A 16142-nucleotide genomic window follows, 5' to 3' on the forward strand; every position below is an offset into this window, starting at 1 on the left:
CTGTTTCAGTCACCAAAAGAGAAATGTTCTCATTTTTAACCCAAATGTGCATTTTTGTGTAATGTTTTGAAAACCACAACTGAGTTGCAGTGTTTTCGGGGTGTATGGACATGGAGATGCTCGCTCCACCCAAGCTCCAAGCCAGGGGGGCTGACGACAGCTCAGACTGGCAGCCATTTTGATGCATGACTGTGGTCTGGTAGCTCAGGCCCAACCACGTGCTCACGCATCCRAACAGCATCTAGAGCAGTGCGCGTTCAGGCGTCTTGACACACAGGCAGAGCAAATTCACATTGTCTGCACCTAAGTGTGTAAACATGCCTGTAATTCCTCARTATCTTCCAGTTTCAGTGAAGCATAGCAGCTCACGGTGAAAAGTTTGTAATTGCTTTTGGGTGAATCAAAACATGCTGACTTAATTTTCACTTAACATTAACTGTAGTCAGGCTTGCCAGTTATATTAACAGCACTTAGCCAAGAAGAGCTCTAAAAGGGAGGCTCTGCTCTGTGAGGCACTGAAGTAATAATGCTGTGGTGTTAACTATTGCCTTTGAATAGAAAGCTTTCATTGATGTAGATGCAAGCAGTACAACACTTGTTATGTTGCACCAACATAGTATTTTGAAGCAGAGTCRTCAGGAAAAGAAAGAGGTTAAGCTAGTCTAGAAAAAGGTTGCCTGAGAGTAGCTCACAAGTCTCCAGATGCTGGCATTGCTCTCAAAGCAACCGGGACAGACCAAGGAAGCAGTGGGATTCAAGGAGAGTTTGTCTCAAGCCGAGTTTCATGTCTTTCCAGAAAAACTGCAAATATTTGAGAGGGATATCATAGGTTTATATAAATGAGGTATTTTTGTTTCTTCTCCTAGTCTTATGTAAATAGGTGTTTACACAGGAAAAGCTGTCTTTCATACAAAAGCTGGAGATATTTAAATACAAAACTCCTCCTGCTACTGAAATAGGAAAGTCAAAAACGAGCCATAAAAAGGTGAACGGTAAATGTACCTCGTCCTGCAAAAGGCAATAAAATTAGACCAAAAAAACCGCAGGGTCGCGTTGTGAAAACGTGATCGCCCTGAAGGGAGGAGCCCTGCGGAGACGGCGCTACCTCGCCGGCCCCGGGCGGAGGCCGCGCTACCGCTCCCGCTGCCCCGCCCGGCCGCCGGCTCCGCCGCGCGGAGGGGCCCGGCAGGTGGCGCCCTCCCCCTCCGAGCGGCGGCGGCGGCGGCAGCGGTGGGGCGCGACTGCCGCCTTCTCTGGCGGGCGGGGGGCTCCTTCCGGCAGCCGTGCGCTGAGAGGCGCCCCCCGCGGCGGGGGAGCCGCGGGCCTCTGCCGCCCGCGCTGCCTTTCCCCCGGCCGGCCGCTCTGGTCCGGCCGTGGGGAGGGCAGATGGGGATCGTCTGTCCTGGGGGAAAAACTTCTTTGGCGAGGCAAATCCGTAGTACAAGGGAAGACGGAGAAAAGGAGCAAAATATCTCCTCCAGTGAAGTTTCTTGAGATGGAGGAAGAGGGATTCAGCTAAGGGGTGACCACCTTGTTCTACCTGAATTAAAAGTCTGTGCTCAGAACGAAGCACCACAGGAGTGCAAAGCTGAATATCCCCTATTCCAAGGTATTAGGCTCAAACGTTTTTCAAAAATACAGTAAAATTTCAAATCATATCAGTTTTGATCTGAACATAAGATGTTTTGATAACTTATGTTTCTATGAGACATCACATAAATTTAATTACATGTGGCACAAATTTCATTTTGCTAACCTTAAAAGCATGAATCTTTGTCCTCCAGTCAGCTCTCACAGCAGTTGATTCCATTTTTGTCTTATAAGCATGAGATTACTCTTGCTTCTCATCAAAATGCTATATTTAWGTATTGATATATCTGCTTTATTTCTTGCTAGTTACTGTAAAACCTGAATCAAATAAAGGTTGTTTCCCTGACAATCTCTTATATGCAGATGAGGTACACATTTCATAATATACTAGGTAGGAGAGGGGGTGAGGGGGTGTCATACAGACAGGGTAGACAACAAAACACAAATTGGGTTGGGGGGCCTCCAACGGGTGCATACAGCTGGGGATGTACGTTTGGGACATGGSTATGGGCGACCCCCATACACCCTTCCTGAGAAACCTGCAGGCATGACCACCTCTTTGAAATGCATGTATACCAATGCACACAGCATGGGGAACAAACAGGAGGAGCTGGAGATCTGTGTGTGATCGCAGGGCCATGATCTTGTTGCAATCACAGAGACATGGTGGGATAGCTCACATGACTGGAATGCTGCCATGGATGGATATGTGCTTTTTAGGAGAGACAGGCCAGGAAGGCGAGGTGGTGGAGTTGCTCTTTATGTGAGAGAGCAACTGGAATGCATCAAGCTCTGCATAGGCAGGGAGAAGGAGGAGGCAGTTGAGAGCTTATGGGTAAAGATCAAAGGGCAGGCCAGCGTGGGGGACACTGTTGTGGGTGTCTACTACAGGCCACCTGACCAGGAAGAGAAAGTTGATGAGGCCTTCTATAGACAGCTGGAGGTAGCCTCAAGATCGCAGGGGGGTGATCTTCTCCTGGGGGACTTCAACCACCCTGACATCTGCTGGAGGGACTACACAGCAAGGCCCAAACAGTCCAGAAGGCTCCTGCAATGCATTGATGATAACGTCTTGTCACAAATGGTGGAGGAGCCTGCAAGGAAGGGTGTCCTGCTGGACTTTGTCCTTATCAACAGAGAGGGTCTCATGGGTTAAGGCCCTAGAAGGAAGGGGGGTCCAGGAGAGCTGGCTGGTATTGAAACATCACTTCCTTCTGGCTCAAGAGCGGTGCATCCCAATGAGTAAGAAGCCCAGCAAAAGGGGCAGGAGACCTGCATAGGTGAGCAAGGAGCTCTTGGCCAAATTCAAACAGAAGAAGAAAATAGACTGTGGAAGAGGGGACAGGCTACTTGGGAGAATTATAGGAATGCAGTCAGAGTATGTAGAGATGCTGGGAGGAAGGCTAAGGCCCAGTTGGAACTGAGTCTGGCAAGGGATGTTAAGGACAACAGGAAGGGCTTCTTCAAATACATCAGCAGCAAGAGGAGGACTGGGRAAAATGCGGGCCCACAACTGAATGGGGCGGGGGCCCTGGTAACAAGGGATACAGARAGGGCAGAATTACTGAATGCCTTCTTTGCTTCAGTCTTCACTCCTAAGGGCAGCCCGCAAGAATCCTGGAGCCTGGACGTGAGGGAGAAAGTCTGGAGAAGGGAAGACTTTCCTTTGGTTGAGGAGAGACCTTCTGGGCAGGCTMGACATCCTCAAATCCGTGGGCCCAGATGGGATGCACCCACGGGTACTGAGGGAGCTGGCCGATGTTGTTGCCAAGCCGCTCTCCATCATGTTTGAAAGGTCCTGGAGAACTGGAGAGGTGCCTGAGGACTGGAAGAAAGCCARTGTCACTCCAGTCTTCAAGAAGAGCAAGAAAGAGGACCCAGGCAACTATAGGCCAGTCAGCCTCACCTCCATCTCTGGAAAGGTGATGAAACAGCTCATTCTGGATGTCATCTCCAGATATATGGAGGAGAAGAAGGTGATCAGGAGTGGTCAGCATGGATTCACCAAGGGGAAATCCTGCTTAACCAATGTGATAGCCTTCTGTGATGGAATGACTGGCTGAGTAGATGAGGGGAGAGCAGTGGACGTTGTGTACCTTGACTTCAGCAAGGCTTTTGACACTGTCTCCCACAACATCCTCCCAGAGAAGCTCAGGAAGTGTGGGTTAGAYGAGAGGGCAGTGAGGTGGATTGAGAACTGTCTGAAAGGCAGAGCTCAGAGGGTTGTCATCAGTGGCGTGGAGTCTAGTTGGAGGCCTGTGGCTGGTGGCGTCTGCCAGAAMACAATACTGGGTCCCATCCTGTTCAACCTCTTCATCAGTGAGGTGGATGAGGGGACAGAGTGCCTCCTCAGCAGGTTTGCTGAGGATACGAAGCTGGGAGGAGTGGCTGACACACGTGAGGGCTGTGCTGCCATTCAGAGAGACCTGGACAGGCTGGAGAGTTGGGCGGAGAGGAACCTCCTGAGGTTCAACAAGGGCAAGTGCAGGATCCTGCACCTAGGTAGAAATAACCCTAGGCACCASYRCAGGCTGGGGGCTGACCTTCTGGAAAGTAGCTCTGCAGAGAAAGACCTGGGAGTGCTGGTGGATGACAGRTTGACCATGAGCCAGCAATGTGCCCTTGTKGCCAAGAAGGCCAATGGTGTCCTGGGGTGCATTAGGAATAATGTTGCCAGCAGGTGGAGGGAGGTGATCTTGCCCCTGTACTCAGCCCTGGTGAGGCCCCATCTTGAGTTCTGTGTCCAGTTCTGGGCTYCCCAGTACAAGAGAGACATGGAGCTACTGGAGAGRGTCCAGCGTAGGGCTACAAAGATGATCAGAGGGCTGGAGCATCTGCCCTACGAGGAAGAGCTGCGAGAGCTGGGCCTGTTTAGCCTGGAGAAGAGAAGACTGAGGGGGGATCTTATCAATGTGTATAAGTCCCTGAAGTGGGGGGGGGTGTCAAAGGGATGGAGACAAACTCTTTCCAGTAGTGCCATGTGACAGGCCAAGAGGCAATGGGCAGAAATTGAAGCACAGGAAGTTCCGCCTGAACGGGAGAGGGAATTTGTTCCCTGTGAGAGTGACAGAGCACTGGAGCAGGTTGCCCGTGGAGGCTGTGGAGTCTCCTTCTCTGGAGATCTTCAAGGCTCACCTGGATGCAACCCTGTCTAACATGCTCTAGGTGACCCTGCTGAGCAGGGAGGTTGGACTAGATGATCTSCAGAGGTCCCTTCCAACCTTACTGATTCTATGATTCTATGATTCTCTGAATATTTAACACATACTGTAGTATTTGTATCAAACACTTAAGGAAAAGACAGATTTCTCTTTGCTATTTAGAGCAGAGGCCCAGAGAGATATTAGCACTGATGAATGATTCAAGCTGCTGTCTCCATACTAATTTTACAATGGCTGATAAGCATTCTATTGTATTTCTTAGAAAAGCCTGAACTTCCCAGAAATGTCTGAGGTACTCCAGTGGCAAAACAWCTCAGTTTTGCTGACTTTGCATCCTCGTTTTGAGTTTGACAACAAAGACAGATGCTAATAGTTATTACTACAATGTCTAATGCTGCTTCTCTTAGTTTAGATTATTGCCCACTATGTTTCTGTGAAATGTTCTTCTTTACTGAGGTTATCTTTCCTGTAACCCATCCGTAGATAGGCGACTTGTTAATGCTTTGCAGAATTAGTACGTGTTCTTATTTTTTGCTTCCAAGACTAGAGGCTTCAACAAATTTCTGGGAACTTGTCACTACAACTCCCTGTAGGACTGTGAGGAAGTTGCTTCTCTGTGCCTTACAGTTGGCTTAGCTGTAAATGGAAATGATGGCATTTATCTGTGGTGAAGGTGAAAAGTGCAAGTATAAATTCTAATTTTGGGGTATAGATAGGTTGCTTTTATGCTGTCTAGGGAAATAAAATGAAAACTCCACCCTTTTGTGGTGACTGCTGCTTTTTCTCTGAAGAAAAATTTTGGAGTAGAACTGAAGTGTTTCACATGCACAGAAATCTACACAAAGGCTCTCCAAGCTTGTAAAGTGTCAGATGGACCAAGCTCTCTATGTGCAAGATTCCAAAAGCACTTCGGAAAATGCATATTTTCCTTCCACTGGCAACACTGAAATTTCATACCCGTGCATAAAAATGTTTATCACATATTAAAATTATTAGAGTATGGCATTTATAAATAATATTTACTTCCTCTCACTGCATGAAAAAAAGAGATTAACTTTATTTATACATGCTAACTTTTACTATTGGACTATTCARCTTGAACACTATAAACATCCTCTAATCAAAATACCGTATAAGAACACAAGTGATCATGATCAAATTATTTGGCTAACACTAATTCTAGATTGGTGGATTAAGTAGACCCTTGTTGTTTCTGCAGTATTTTTATGATGAGAGCAAGGGCAGTGATGAAAGCTTTCAGTTAAAATACAATTACTTTTATAACTTACTGAATTTATTGTTTCAGATGCTTGTAACTTTCACAGCTTTCAGGCTGAATTATTACATTCTTCATTACAGAMAAGCGACAAATTTATCAGGAAACTTTCAACAGAACATACCCACCCTTTTAAAGTAGCATTTGTGCCAAGTATTAAAAACCACAGCCACAATGAAGAACACTTGCACTGTTCCTACCAAAACATAAACTTGCATGTGCCTATCTTAAAAACAGTTCAGCTACATATGTTATGACTTGCCTTTATTGTGGGTCTTACCGAGCTACAAAACTTTGAAGAGTAGGTGCTGAAGTTATAAACATTGGCCTAGATCTTTCAAAACTATCATTTGCAAGCAGTGTGAATAATGTATGAAATAATATATTTTAGTAGCATTTCTGTACTTACTTTACTTGAGCACAAATGGCATATAGTAAAAAAGCTAAAAARTGGCATATACCTAATATGTAGCTTTGCTTTTTCAGAATGCAGAGCACTGCTTTTATGTAATTTAAAGCTTACTGATTCTTTAAAATTCTCTCATGCTTTCACACACATTTTAGGAAACTTAYGAATTTTGGTACAGATACAGTACATCAAAGGATGATGTACTCCTTTAGGAGGTGTACAAGAATGAGCAGAAGTTTTAGGACAAATGCTCCTGAAGTCTCTTTCCTGTTGGTTATGATCCAACCATACAAATATTTCTGTAAAATGAATAATAGGCAGGGAAATGTTGAAGCATCCCTTTAGGCTGGTTATTACAAATATCTCACAAGTAGGAGAACTGAAGTTCAGGAAAGTCACAAGGATATGGATGAGGAGGCAGCCTCTGAAATAGGATGCAGCTTCACTCTAAGTACTGTTTTAACACCGATACGTCAGCTCTTTCCTTACTTCTAGGCAAATTGTTTGAAGTCAGGATCTGCATTCTTACCTGAAAATGGAAAGAAAGAAAGTAGCAACTGAGAGATAGCAATACTCAATTGTTTAAATATAAAATTCTTCCATTGCTTATTAACCCTTCTATTTGTTAATAAATAGAGATGGCTATGGAAGACCTCACAGTAAGTTATCAGTTACCACATTATATAATGCAAAATTCAAGTGCAGCAAGGTTCAGTACAATCCGTGTATTTTTTGTATATGCTTAAATTTCTGTCCTTAAATTTCAAATAAATACACATTCAAGCAAAATTTAAGAACTCTTTTTGGAGTTTTAGAGCTGAAAAACTTATATAACCTTTCTAGCAGTTTGGAAAGCCATACTTTTGGACGTTTTTATGTACATTGCACTTGTATAGACATTATTAAAGTTGTTAATCATTACTTTTCGTTCTGTTCTGGATTAGAACACTGTGCCGTCTCAGATCCCGCAGATTAATAACTGCTGAGCTAAAAGATTACTTTCTTGGACAGCTGTCCTATTTTTGAATTGCCTTCTACTCTCTCTTCAATGTTTCCAGAGATCTTTCTTAGTATACTGTCTCTGCAGGTCAGCATAGTGTGCCTATGGCCCTCAAAAGATGAAGGAGGAACCCTGGAGTCAGAAACTGGCTTCTGATCTGTCAGTTTGCTTCCTGTGAAATCAGCTGCCTCCTGAATATGTATATGCCAGCTCAGTAGCTCAGTGAAAGATTGGGTATCATACATACCCTAGGAGAGCTGTCATAGCCTGTCCCTGCTTCATTTCAGTTGTGCTGCATATGTAATTTCATAAATAAACATTTATTCACAGAATGTAAATTTGACTGAATTATTCTGCATATGCGAATCATTTATTCTTGAMCAGAGTAACATCTAGTATTCAGTAACTTAAACATATAACCACTTCAAAACTTGTCCATTTGAAGGGAAAAAGAAAACACAATTTTCTTCTGGCTTCTTCCTTCATTTCCGTAGAAACCTTTTCAATTGCGATTCCACTTTGAAACACAAAAACAGCTCCATTTTATTCAACAGAGCTTTAGCCTGTGTTTATCAAAGGCACAGTTAAAAAAAAAAGAGCTTTTACCATCTTTTGCTTCTGTTACCCTTACAGCTACCTCAGCTCTGAAAGGACTCAAATTCTGTTATGCCATGTACAGCTTCAGAGCTGTTTACTAAAATCTTACCATTTATGACAGAGAAGCAAATCCACTGGAAGCCAAGAAACTTAGCAAGTTTCACTGGGTCACACTAGGAACACGGGTTTATATGTCCAGCCTCTCTGGTACTGGCAGCAATATATGAGAAATTAAATACCTAATTCGATTCTCAGAGCACTGTCTGAGTTTGCATTCTCTGCAAATAAGCATGTTTAATTGCAGGTTACTCAACACAGTAAGCAAGGTGCTTCATAGGGACACTGAGGTCCATTTTGCAAATACCGCTATCTGACTTAAGGCTGTTTGCAAATGTACACATTTGTAATTATACATTTTCCTTTGCAGGAATTTATATTAGGGCAATAACAATCAGTTAAAAACTGCAGTCCTTGATTTCGCAKGGCCTCGACTGATAAGAGAGAAGAAAGATTGGTGGTTCAGTAGCATAAGCATTACTCACCCTTGCGAGCAATAGTGACCTTTGAAGTCAGTTGATAGGATAACAGGAAGAAGAACTGGTATAGCCGAGTGTTTAAATACATATTTCTCCATTAGTTCTTTYTTCTTGGGAGTAGTATTTTAACCATATAACACAATACTTGTTAGTAGAGGGTCGGTTTTCCTATGCTTCGTACCTGTTTTTTTGTCAGTTACTCTGCTCTTAGGATGAAAAGTTTGGCAGATTTAAGGATATGGGACACAACTGTTCCCTTCTGGATCTACCTGTGAGTACCCACTTAAGCATGCACTAGGCCTCATGCCTTCATCTTTTTTGGAGTATTACCACACAACAACAACCTGCTGATCAAGTGGGCTTGCCCAGCAGGCCCTCGCATGTAGCCCTGATTCTTCTCTAGGACTGTCAGACTGGTAAAGTTCGTTAAGTTTAAGACAGTCAAGGAGGCTAGTGTGTATAAGCTGAAGTACTCTTTAATTCTAGTGACAAGAACAAAGCATAACRTTAGAGAAACAGGACATACAAATCAAACCAAGTCTATACATAACTCACTTTTCCAAGAACCGACTTTCCTCTTCCCAGGGATCCTAGTAAATCTACGTTCCACTAGTTTCTCATATAGCAGACTGATTTCTCAGTCTCAAGGTAATAATCTCTCCCTTTCTCTCAAGTGTACCTCCTGAAAAATTCTTGAATCCTTGGATTCCTGCAGTCATACCAGTGACTGGTGACTGCTTATCCCTTGGAAAAAAAAAAGCCTCCAGTTTGTCTCTTGGGGGTTCTGTCCAAAAATAAGGCTTTTACCTTACCTCTGAAGTTTGTGCTGAAAAGAGTTAACCTACTCCCACCTTCATTTTTCCTGCCTGTGTTTCCTGACAGTCCTGCTATTGCATTAATCCAATATCTATATATAGAAAACATCACAATAATTAGATCAATGTGTAAGATTCAGGAATTGTCACAGACAGCTCCAAATTTGTTACAGAGGAGATGCTTATTCTTTGCTTTGGGTTAAAAGAAGAAAATGAAGAAAACAAAATGAGACATTGGGATTCACTTTCAACAATAAATGGAAGTAAGAAAAGCACAAATAGTTACATAGAAACAGTTTACAATTGGCTGGTCTGTGATCTGCTTCCCTAGTATCTTTTAGGCTGAGGATGGGATTTAAAATGTCCAGGTGATTAAATAACAAGCCTGAATTTTGAGACTCAAAGAGATTCCATGCATCTGTGTCCTCTCTGGACAGCTTAGGCTGTTCTTTTCAGTCCCTAACACTAGAAAACTGGAATGTAACAACTTCTATGAGCTAAGCTGTATGTCTGCTATGGTACTGCTGGGTTCAGGAAAGCACAGTGGGCCAGAAACATGTCTAATGTGGCTAGGCTCAGTGATCCTGAAAATAGGATGTGGTTTGATCCAAAGTGGGAGATATTAGCTTAATTTTCCATCTGCAGAAGAGTTCCACTGTTCTGTTTACATTACTTCTCGGAGCCTTCTCAGCCTGAAAACACTTGGTACAGTTCTTTGGAAGGGGGTAATTCATCCTCTCCCTTCACAGGTTATTTCTCTGCACAACTCCCAGGTCTCCAAGGGCCCCGTCTTTTCCCTTTTGCTTTACCTTTGCAAGCCCTGGCACTCCTGACTATTCTTTCTGGCCAAAAATTTCTGGATATGGCTCCCAGCAGGGCCATTCAGCACTGCTGTTGAGTCAGGCAAAGGGCTGAATACAAAACATGTGCAGTGCCTGCTCCTTGTTACACAAGCTGTGCTTCCTGCCTTTCCACCGCCCAGCAGAGTTTTCACTGTAGCTTCTATTTAATGAGAACATCCAACAAAAAATAAGTTGTCTGTTATCAGCTTAGGATGTTGGACTATCAAGCCATCCAGGCTGTCCCAGAGTCCAGTTTATTTGCTGCATCAGTAATGTACCTCCTGTTTCTGGAGCCGATCCAGTTTTGTATGATAAACCTTAGGAGGCAGGAGTAGGTAAGGAATAGGAAAATATTGTTAGTTTGTACACAAACAGTACGTATTTTAGTTCGTAGTATTGTTAGTACACAAATTCATTTTATATAGTGATTATTTTCCAAAAATGATCCASTCTGTGTTCCTGAAACAATATAGTATGCTTTTACAGTGCTTACCATGTAAATTGGAAGTTGGTTTGTGTGTGGATGTAAAGAGGAAAAAGGAAAAAGAACAGACAAACATGATATATAAAAGAATACTGATGTCAGTATTCTACTTCTGAAAATGCTAGTTGTTATCCAGCAGAAACTTGAGGCTTTTCAAAGGCAAATACTTGAAAAAAAATACCTTTATGTCATTGTCAGCAAGGTGATTTCTCAAAAGATAGGGAGAAATTCATGAAAGACAAAAGAAATCTCRGAGCTCTGCACCCTGTGAGATGGCAGAGGTGTTTGAGTCATGGCATCCAGGATGCAAAAGATGCTGTTTAGGGCAGGCCTTTACTAAGATTCTTGTCCTTCTGCAAGTGAGGCTGTGTACAACAGCAAACCTTGAGCCCCTCTAACCTGCCATGTAATCAGGAAGTCAGCGTTCCTCCTTCTCGGCCCAGTGAGGGGACAAGGTCAGCTGCCTTTGCATAAGGAAGGGAGAACAAAGCTACAGTGAAATCGAGGAGTGGTCCGCAGGACAGAGTCAATGTGTAGAGGGTAGAATGGGGCATGTAGAGTGGGTAGTGAGGGAGGATGGTAACAGAGGAAGAAATACCATGAGATTTTTAAGCCAAGAATACAAATGGCATTGATAGGATCACCGCAGAGAAGTGGAGAGAGGCCCCTTTACAAGATRCACAGACATGAAATTCAGAATCTCTGACCTTTACTGCTGGCTGTGGGACCATAATGGGGTCCTCTCCTTGTGTGCGAATTATCCACCTATAAACTGGGAGCCTATTTCATACAGAGTATTCTTATTATTTTGGTATTTGCTAGTTAAGATGTGAGAAAGAAATATTTTATGAATCCATGTCTGCAGCAAAAGCCCTCAGTGAATTTGAGAACTATGCTGGCGGACACATAGGCACTGTTCTGCCACTGACAGTATATTTTTGCATTCAAAAGCAAATGATTGTACTTACTCTGAATGAATACTTACTCTGTAGTATTCTTTATCAGCATCCACCATTTTAAAGGTACTGCATACATTCATACTTTAGATTCTGTTAAAAAATTTCTGAACCTTACTGTGTTCTTGTTCTAAACTCACAGGTACGAGGAAAATCCTTAATATTTTCCATTGTATCAAGTAGGGCAGACATTGTTAAAAACCAAAGCTTTCATTTTAACATTTCTCCTGCCAATATCTCTGAATGTAGAATGAGCTACATTTCATATTTAGAAGCCAAAGTAAATATTTCTGCCACTTACTGCTCAGTATTAGTCTGATTCCACTCTAAGCTACGGTAAAGATGTGCCTGGAAAAAGAAATCATTGGCTGATGATCATCTTGCAGAATATGTTAGAGGGCTGAATGTATTCTGATCAGGGATACAGTATTTAAATGAGAATAGGTCAAGAAGATTTTCATAGTGTGTGTATGTAGATGTAGACATACTGGGTAGGATTCATTTCAACTAGTATGAGCTGTCTGAAATACAGACAAATACTCTAGCTCCTTATACAGGCCCTTCGTTTGGTCAGCAGAGGAAGGTTATACAGAAGGCGATTCATTCCACTTACTTTTGATGTCTCTACTGGCATCTGATGAATTTYCCTGAGAAGTGTCTGTATCTCTTCATTGACTACAGAGGAAGCCTATGCAATCAGCCAAGCCTAGACACCTAATTTTTAAGTGACTACAGTTATCTATGATATATCTGTCTTGTGCGGTAAGTATATGTACATATGCAGCATGGAAAACTTAGAGAGCAAAGAGAATTCAAAGTRTAGTGTGATGTGCTGTAGAGAATTTATTGTTATACTCAGCGCAGTGGCAACCTGGTATAAACTGTGGTTCATCCCAAATTTGTTCCATCTCTGTAGCCTAGTGCCTTGCCTCCCAAAGTGGAAGATACCTCTCCAGCAGCATATACATCCTCATACGTCAGTGGCAGTTATTCCATCTGCTGTGTCATGTCAAAAATTTGTAAGTTTATAATTTTGGATGTTACCAGTCATGCCCCAAGCCCTTGCTAAATAACCAGTCGACCACACTGTGTCTATTTCAGAAAATGTGTTCTAGGAATGTTACTTTTTTTTTTTTTTTTTTTTTACACAGACTGTTTTGAGTGACACACCTGAAGAAATGCTGTGTGTTTTTGTGGATACAAATTCAGTTGTGCTGGATTCTAAGGAAAAGGAAAACTACTTTATGAAATAAAAATCAGTGCCAACCAAAATGTTGAAAATTTACATTATATCTGTAAAATGTCACAGTGTTAAGGTCRTCTCTGACTTCTAGAACAAGAAGAAAGTGCTTAATTCCACTGAAATGAGCTACATTGGACTATGGTGGCAAAAGCTAAGTGGAACAGGCTATATCTGGCAGACARAATGATTGCTGCCTACAGTACATTATAGGTATTTCTAAGCAGTTTTCTTTATAGTTTGACCTGGATTTGTGCTGCAAGTTCAGAATTTTGTATGGGGTTGAATACAAGTAAAGACGTATGTTTTACACTATGGTGGAAGAAAAAGGAAAAGGAAAAAAAAGTACAGAGAAGAGAAATGGACTGGTTAGGTCTCCCTGTGCCACAGTCTCCAGCATGTTTATCCCATTATTTCATGCAGTATATACTGGATGTATACTGGGTGATAACCCAGACCTGCATAGCTCCTCACTAAGAAAATGTCCAAGCATGCTGCAGCTAGCATCCCAGTGATGTGACCACATCCTGCCTCTCCAAATTCTTCTTCCCCTGTATCTTGATCCCTACCTCAAAACTGCGTCTAGATCACAACAAGAGCAATATATTAGACGGTACCTGCCAGCTAAAAGAACTGAGGGGAATATACTGAAGAGGTAGATGGCAGTGTTTTTTTTCACAGAACTGAGAGAAATGGCTTTGAGTTACCTAGTAGTTTCACTAGAGACACAGCAAGATAATAGTCTCAGTGATGCCAAGTTCATGCTTCAAAATGGCCTTAGTTCATGCCTGAAGTAAGTAATGTCAGGGGCAACAAGGGGTGCTAGTCCAAAGGCAGAGAACAGTAGAGATTATGAGCATTTTCAAAGAGGACTCAGGGGCAAGATTTAAGGATAGCAGTTTGAAGGAATGGCTGTGGTCCCACAATGCTCACAGTGTATCAAAGAAAGAGTGAGGTACTGATTTGTTTGGGTGTAGATAATACTGTTCTAGGTGGCTGATTTTTGGAGGGCATCTGGCAAGTCTGTCTGGATAAAGTCCTCAATTCAGGAATGAACAGCCAAACCCAGTAACCCATGGCAACTCATTTATGATCATCACCCATTTATAAATACAGAATCAGAATTCAAGAGATTGCTAAAGAGTGGAGAGTCAGCTGGAGCTCAGAGGAGTAAGCCAGGGCCTGAGTTCATTCTCACTTAATGACAGAGAGGGTGCAAATGCAGATTCACACACAGCCTAGGGAGAAGTTCCAAACCTGCAGAAAATGCCCTCATCTTAGTCTCCATCTATAGATTTTGGGAGGACAGCCTAGCTGTTTGCTAAGTGGTGATCTTTCCCTCCCTTCCCCCTTCTCTGAGTTTATCCAGGCAAGTGCTGCTCGTAGCAGGCTCTTCAGATGCCAAGTTTCATGTTTCATTATTTAGCCATCTTTGAATAATTGTCCTGGAAAATCTTTCTAACAATGGGCAAAATGTTCAGTACGTTTTCCTCTCTCAGACATAAATCAGAAATGTCTCAGTAGATTTTTTGTTTTGTTTTTCCAAATGTTCCCAAAAAATTGCCTTTGGTCAAATACCAAGCATGGAAGATTTTGGCCAGAAAGACTAATATTTTGCAAAGTTAAGGAATTATCACAAAATATTTGATAACCTATGCTAAGACATTAATGGTATCACCTACAACAATCAGTATCACAGATGTGGTTGATCCATCTGTCCCTGCTCTTCCCGTAATAAGACCCTGCTTTTCCTTGCTGTATAACTTTGTCAAACTTAAAACAGTTTGGGCTGAAAATTTCCATGTCAGGTGTCTGCCCAAGGCTGATTATTTTGGAAAACTCAGTTCAACCATTTCCAAAAATAAGACTAGAGGAAAGTATGTTGGTTCTGACCATATTTAAAAAGCTGTGACAAACTTTTCCTTGAAAAGCTCTAGAGCTGTAATGCCTTAAGACACAGATGTAGCATTTTCTGGGGTGACGAAGCTGAAAGCAGAGAGGGAAAACTTCATGTCAACAATATGACTTTTGTTGTTCCACCTAACACTGAAGCCTGTGAGAGCTCACATTTTGAAAATACTCTGAAAAGACCCACTAGAATTTATCAGTTAAAATTCCTGAAATATCTCTCTGTACAGGCCATTTTGCACCTGGGATTTTGGCAAGACTTTCCTTGCAACCTGAGATGTGTGCTCTGTCTGGTTTAGGTAAGAGCAAGGAAAACAAATAGTTTCATCTTCTTGGGGACAAGAGGAATAGATTCAGAGCAAAGAGGGGTAGTAAAGCATGACTGCCAGCAGAGGTGAAAGAGAAAAGAAGTGACTGAGATTGTGACTCAGGCAAGGGAGTCAGCAGGAAAGTGGACATGGACCCAATATCTAACAGATACATGAAATAACAAAGCAGAACTTAGCACTGGTGGGGAAGGAGAGTGGAACAAGGAACTGCTGTGAATGAGGAGACAGTTCTGGTACAGAGATGTTCCTTGAGATATGAACTGGGATTGCTGGGAAAAAAAGAGACTGAATAAAGGTAATGGAGATGGAGGGGAAAGAAGACTAGAAGTGGAGCCCAGGAGAGGAGATGGAGAGTAGGACAGAGGACTGAACAAAACGACCATGTACAAACGTGAATGATATTCGTATCTGGAGTTGGGATGAAAGAATTATCTGCAGCTGGTCAAGGAGACAGGAGTAAGTAATCTGAACCAGAAGATGGATGCCAGGATCAGAGTCCTGAGAAATGGTTTCTGGGAATGGACAGGTGAAAGAAGAGAAGCTCCACAGGCTTGGCCCTAGATATAAGCAAAATACATAGGGCAGCAAACATCAAGTATTTGCATCTCGTTTTGCCTTTGCCAGAGTCCTGAAAAGTTGGGCTGGCTTCTGAGGATGGTGAAGAAAGAGATGGAATATGCAAGGCAGCATGTTCTCCTAAATCTCTAGTCTTCCTGTTGAACAGATTGTCGAACACTTCAGCACTCACTTTGGCAATCTAGCATGGGTCACACCTTTGCTTCTGAGGCCAGCTTTGAATGGGCAACAGTGTTACCCCTAGGGTGGCAAGAGGCGCTTTTGTCCGGGCCCTAAGCATATCCCCCTTTCTGCTAGAGGTTTGGCTGCCTGGGCTCAGGGCCAGCTTTGATAGTGCAGTTGTCCACAGCTGGCTTTGAATCAGAGAGAAGCCATGGCTTGCCCACTTTGCTCAGGAGCTACTTCTAAGCTGAGGCTTTCACC

The 16142-nt window shown here is 42.8% G+C and overlaps 1 long non-coding RNA gene across 1 annotated transcript in view; it reads left to right on the plus strand.

Annotated features, from left to right (window-relative positions):
• The window catches only part of LOC146597840 (uncharacterized), a 193935-nt gene that overhangs the window by 47010 nt on the left and 130783 nt on the right, over nucleotides 1–16142 (plus strand). The window lies entirely within an intron of this gene.

Source organism: Rhea americana, unplaced genomic scaffold (genome assembly GCF_003343005.1).
Source record: "Rhea americana isolate MKP2758 unplaced genomic scaffold, rheAme1 scaffold_177, whole genome shotgun sequence".
Taxonomy (NCBI): Eukaryota; Metazoa; Chordata; class Aves; order Rheiformes; family Rheidae; genus Rhea; species Rhea americana.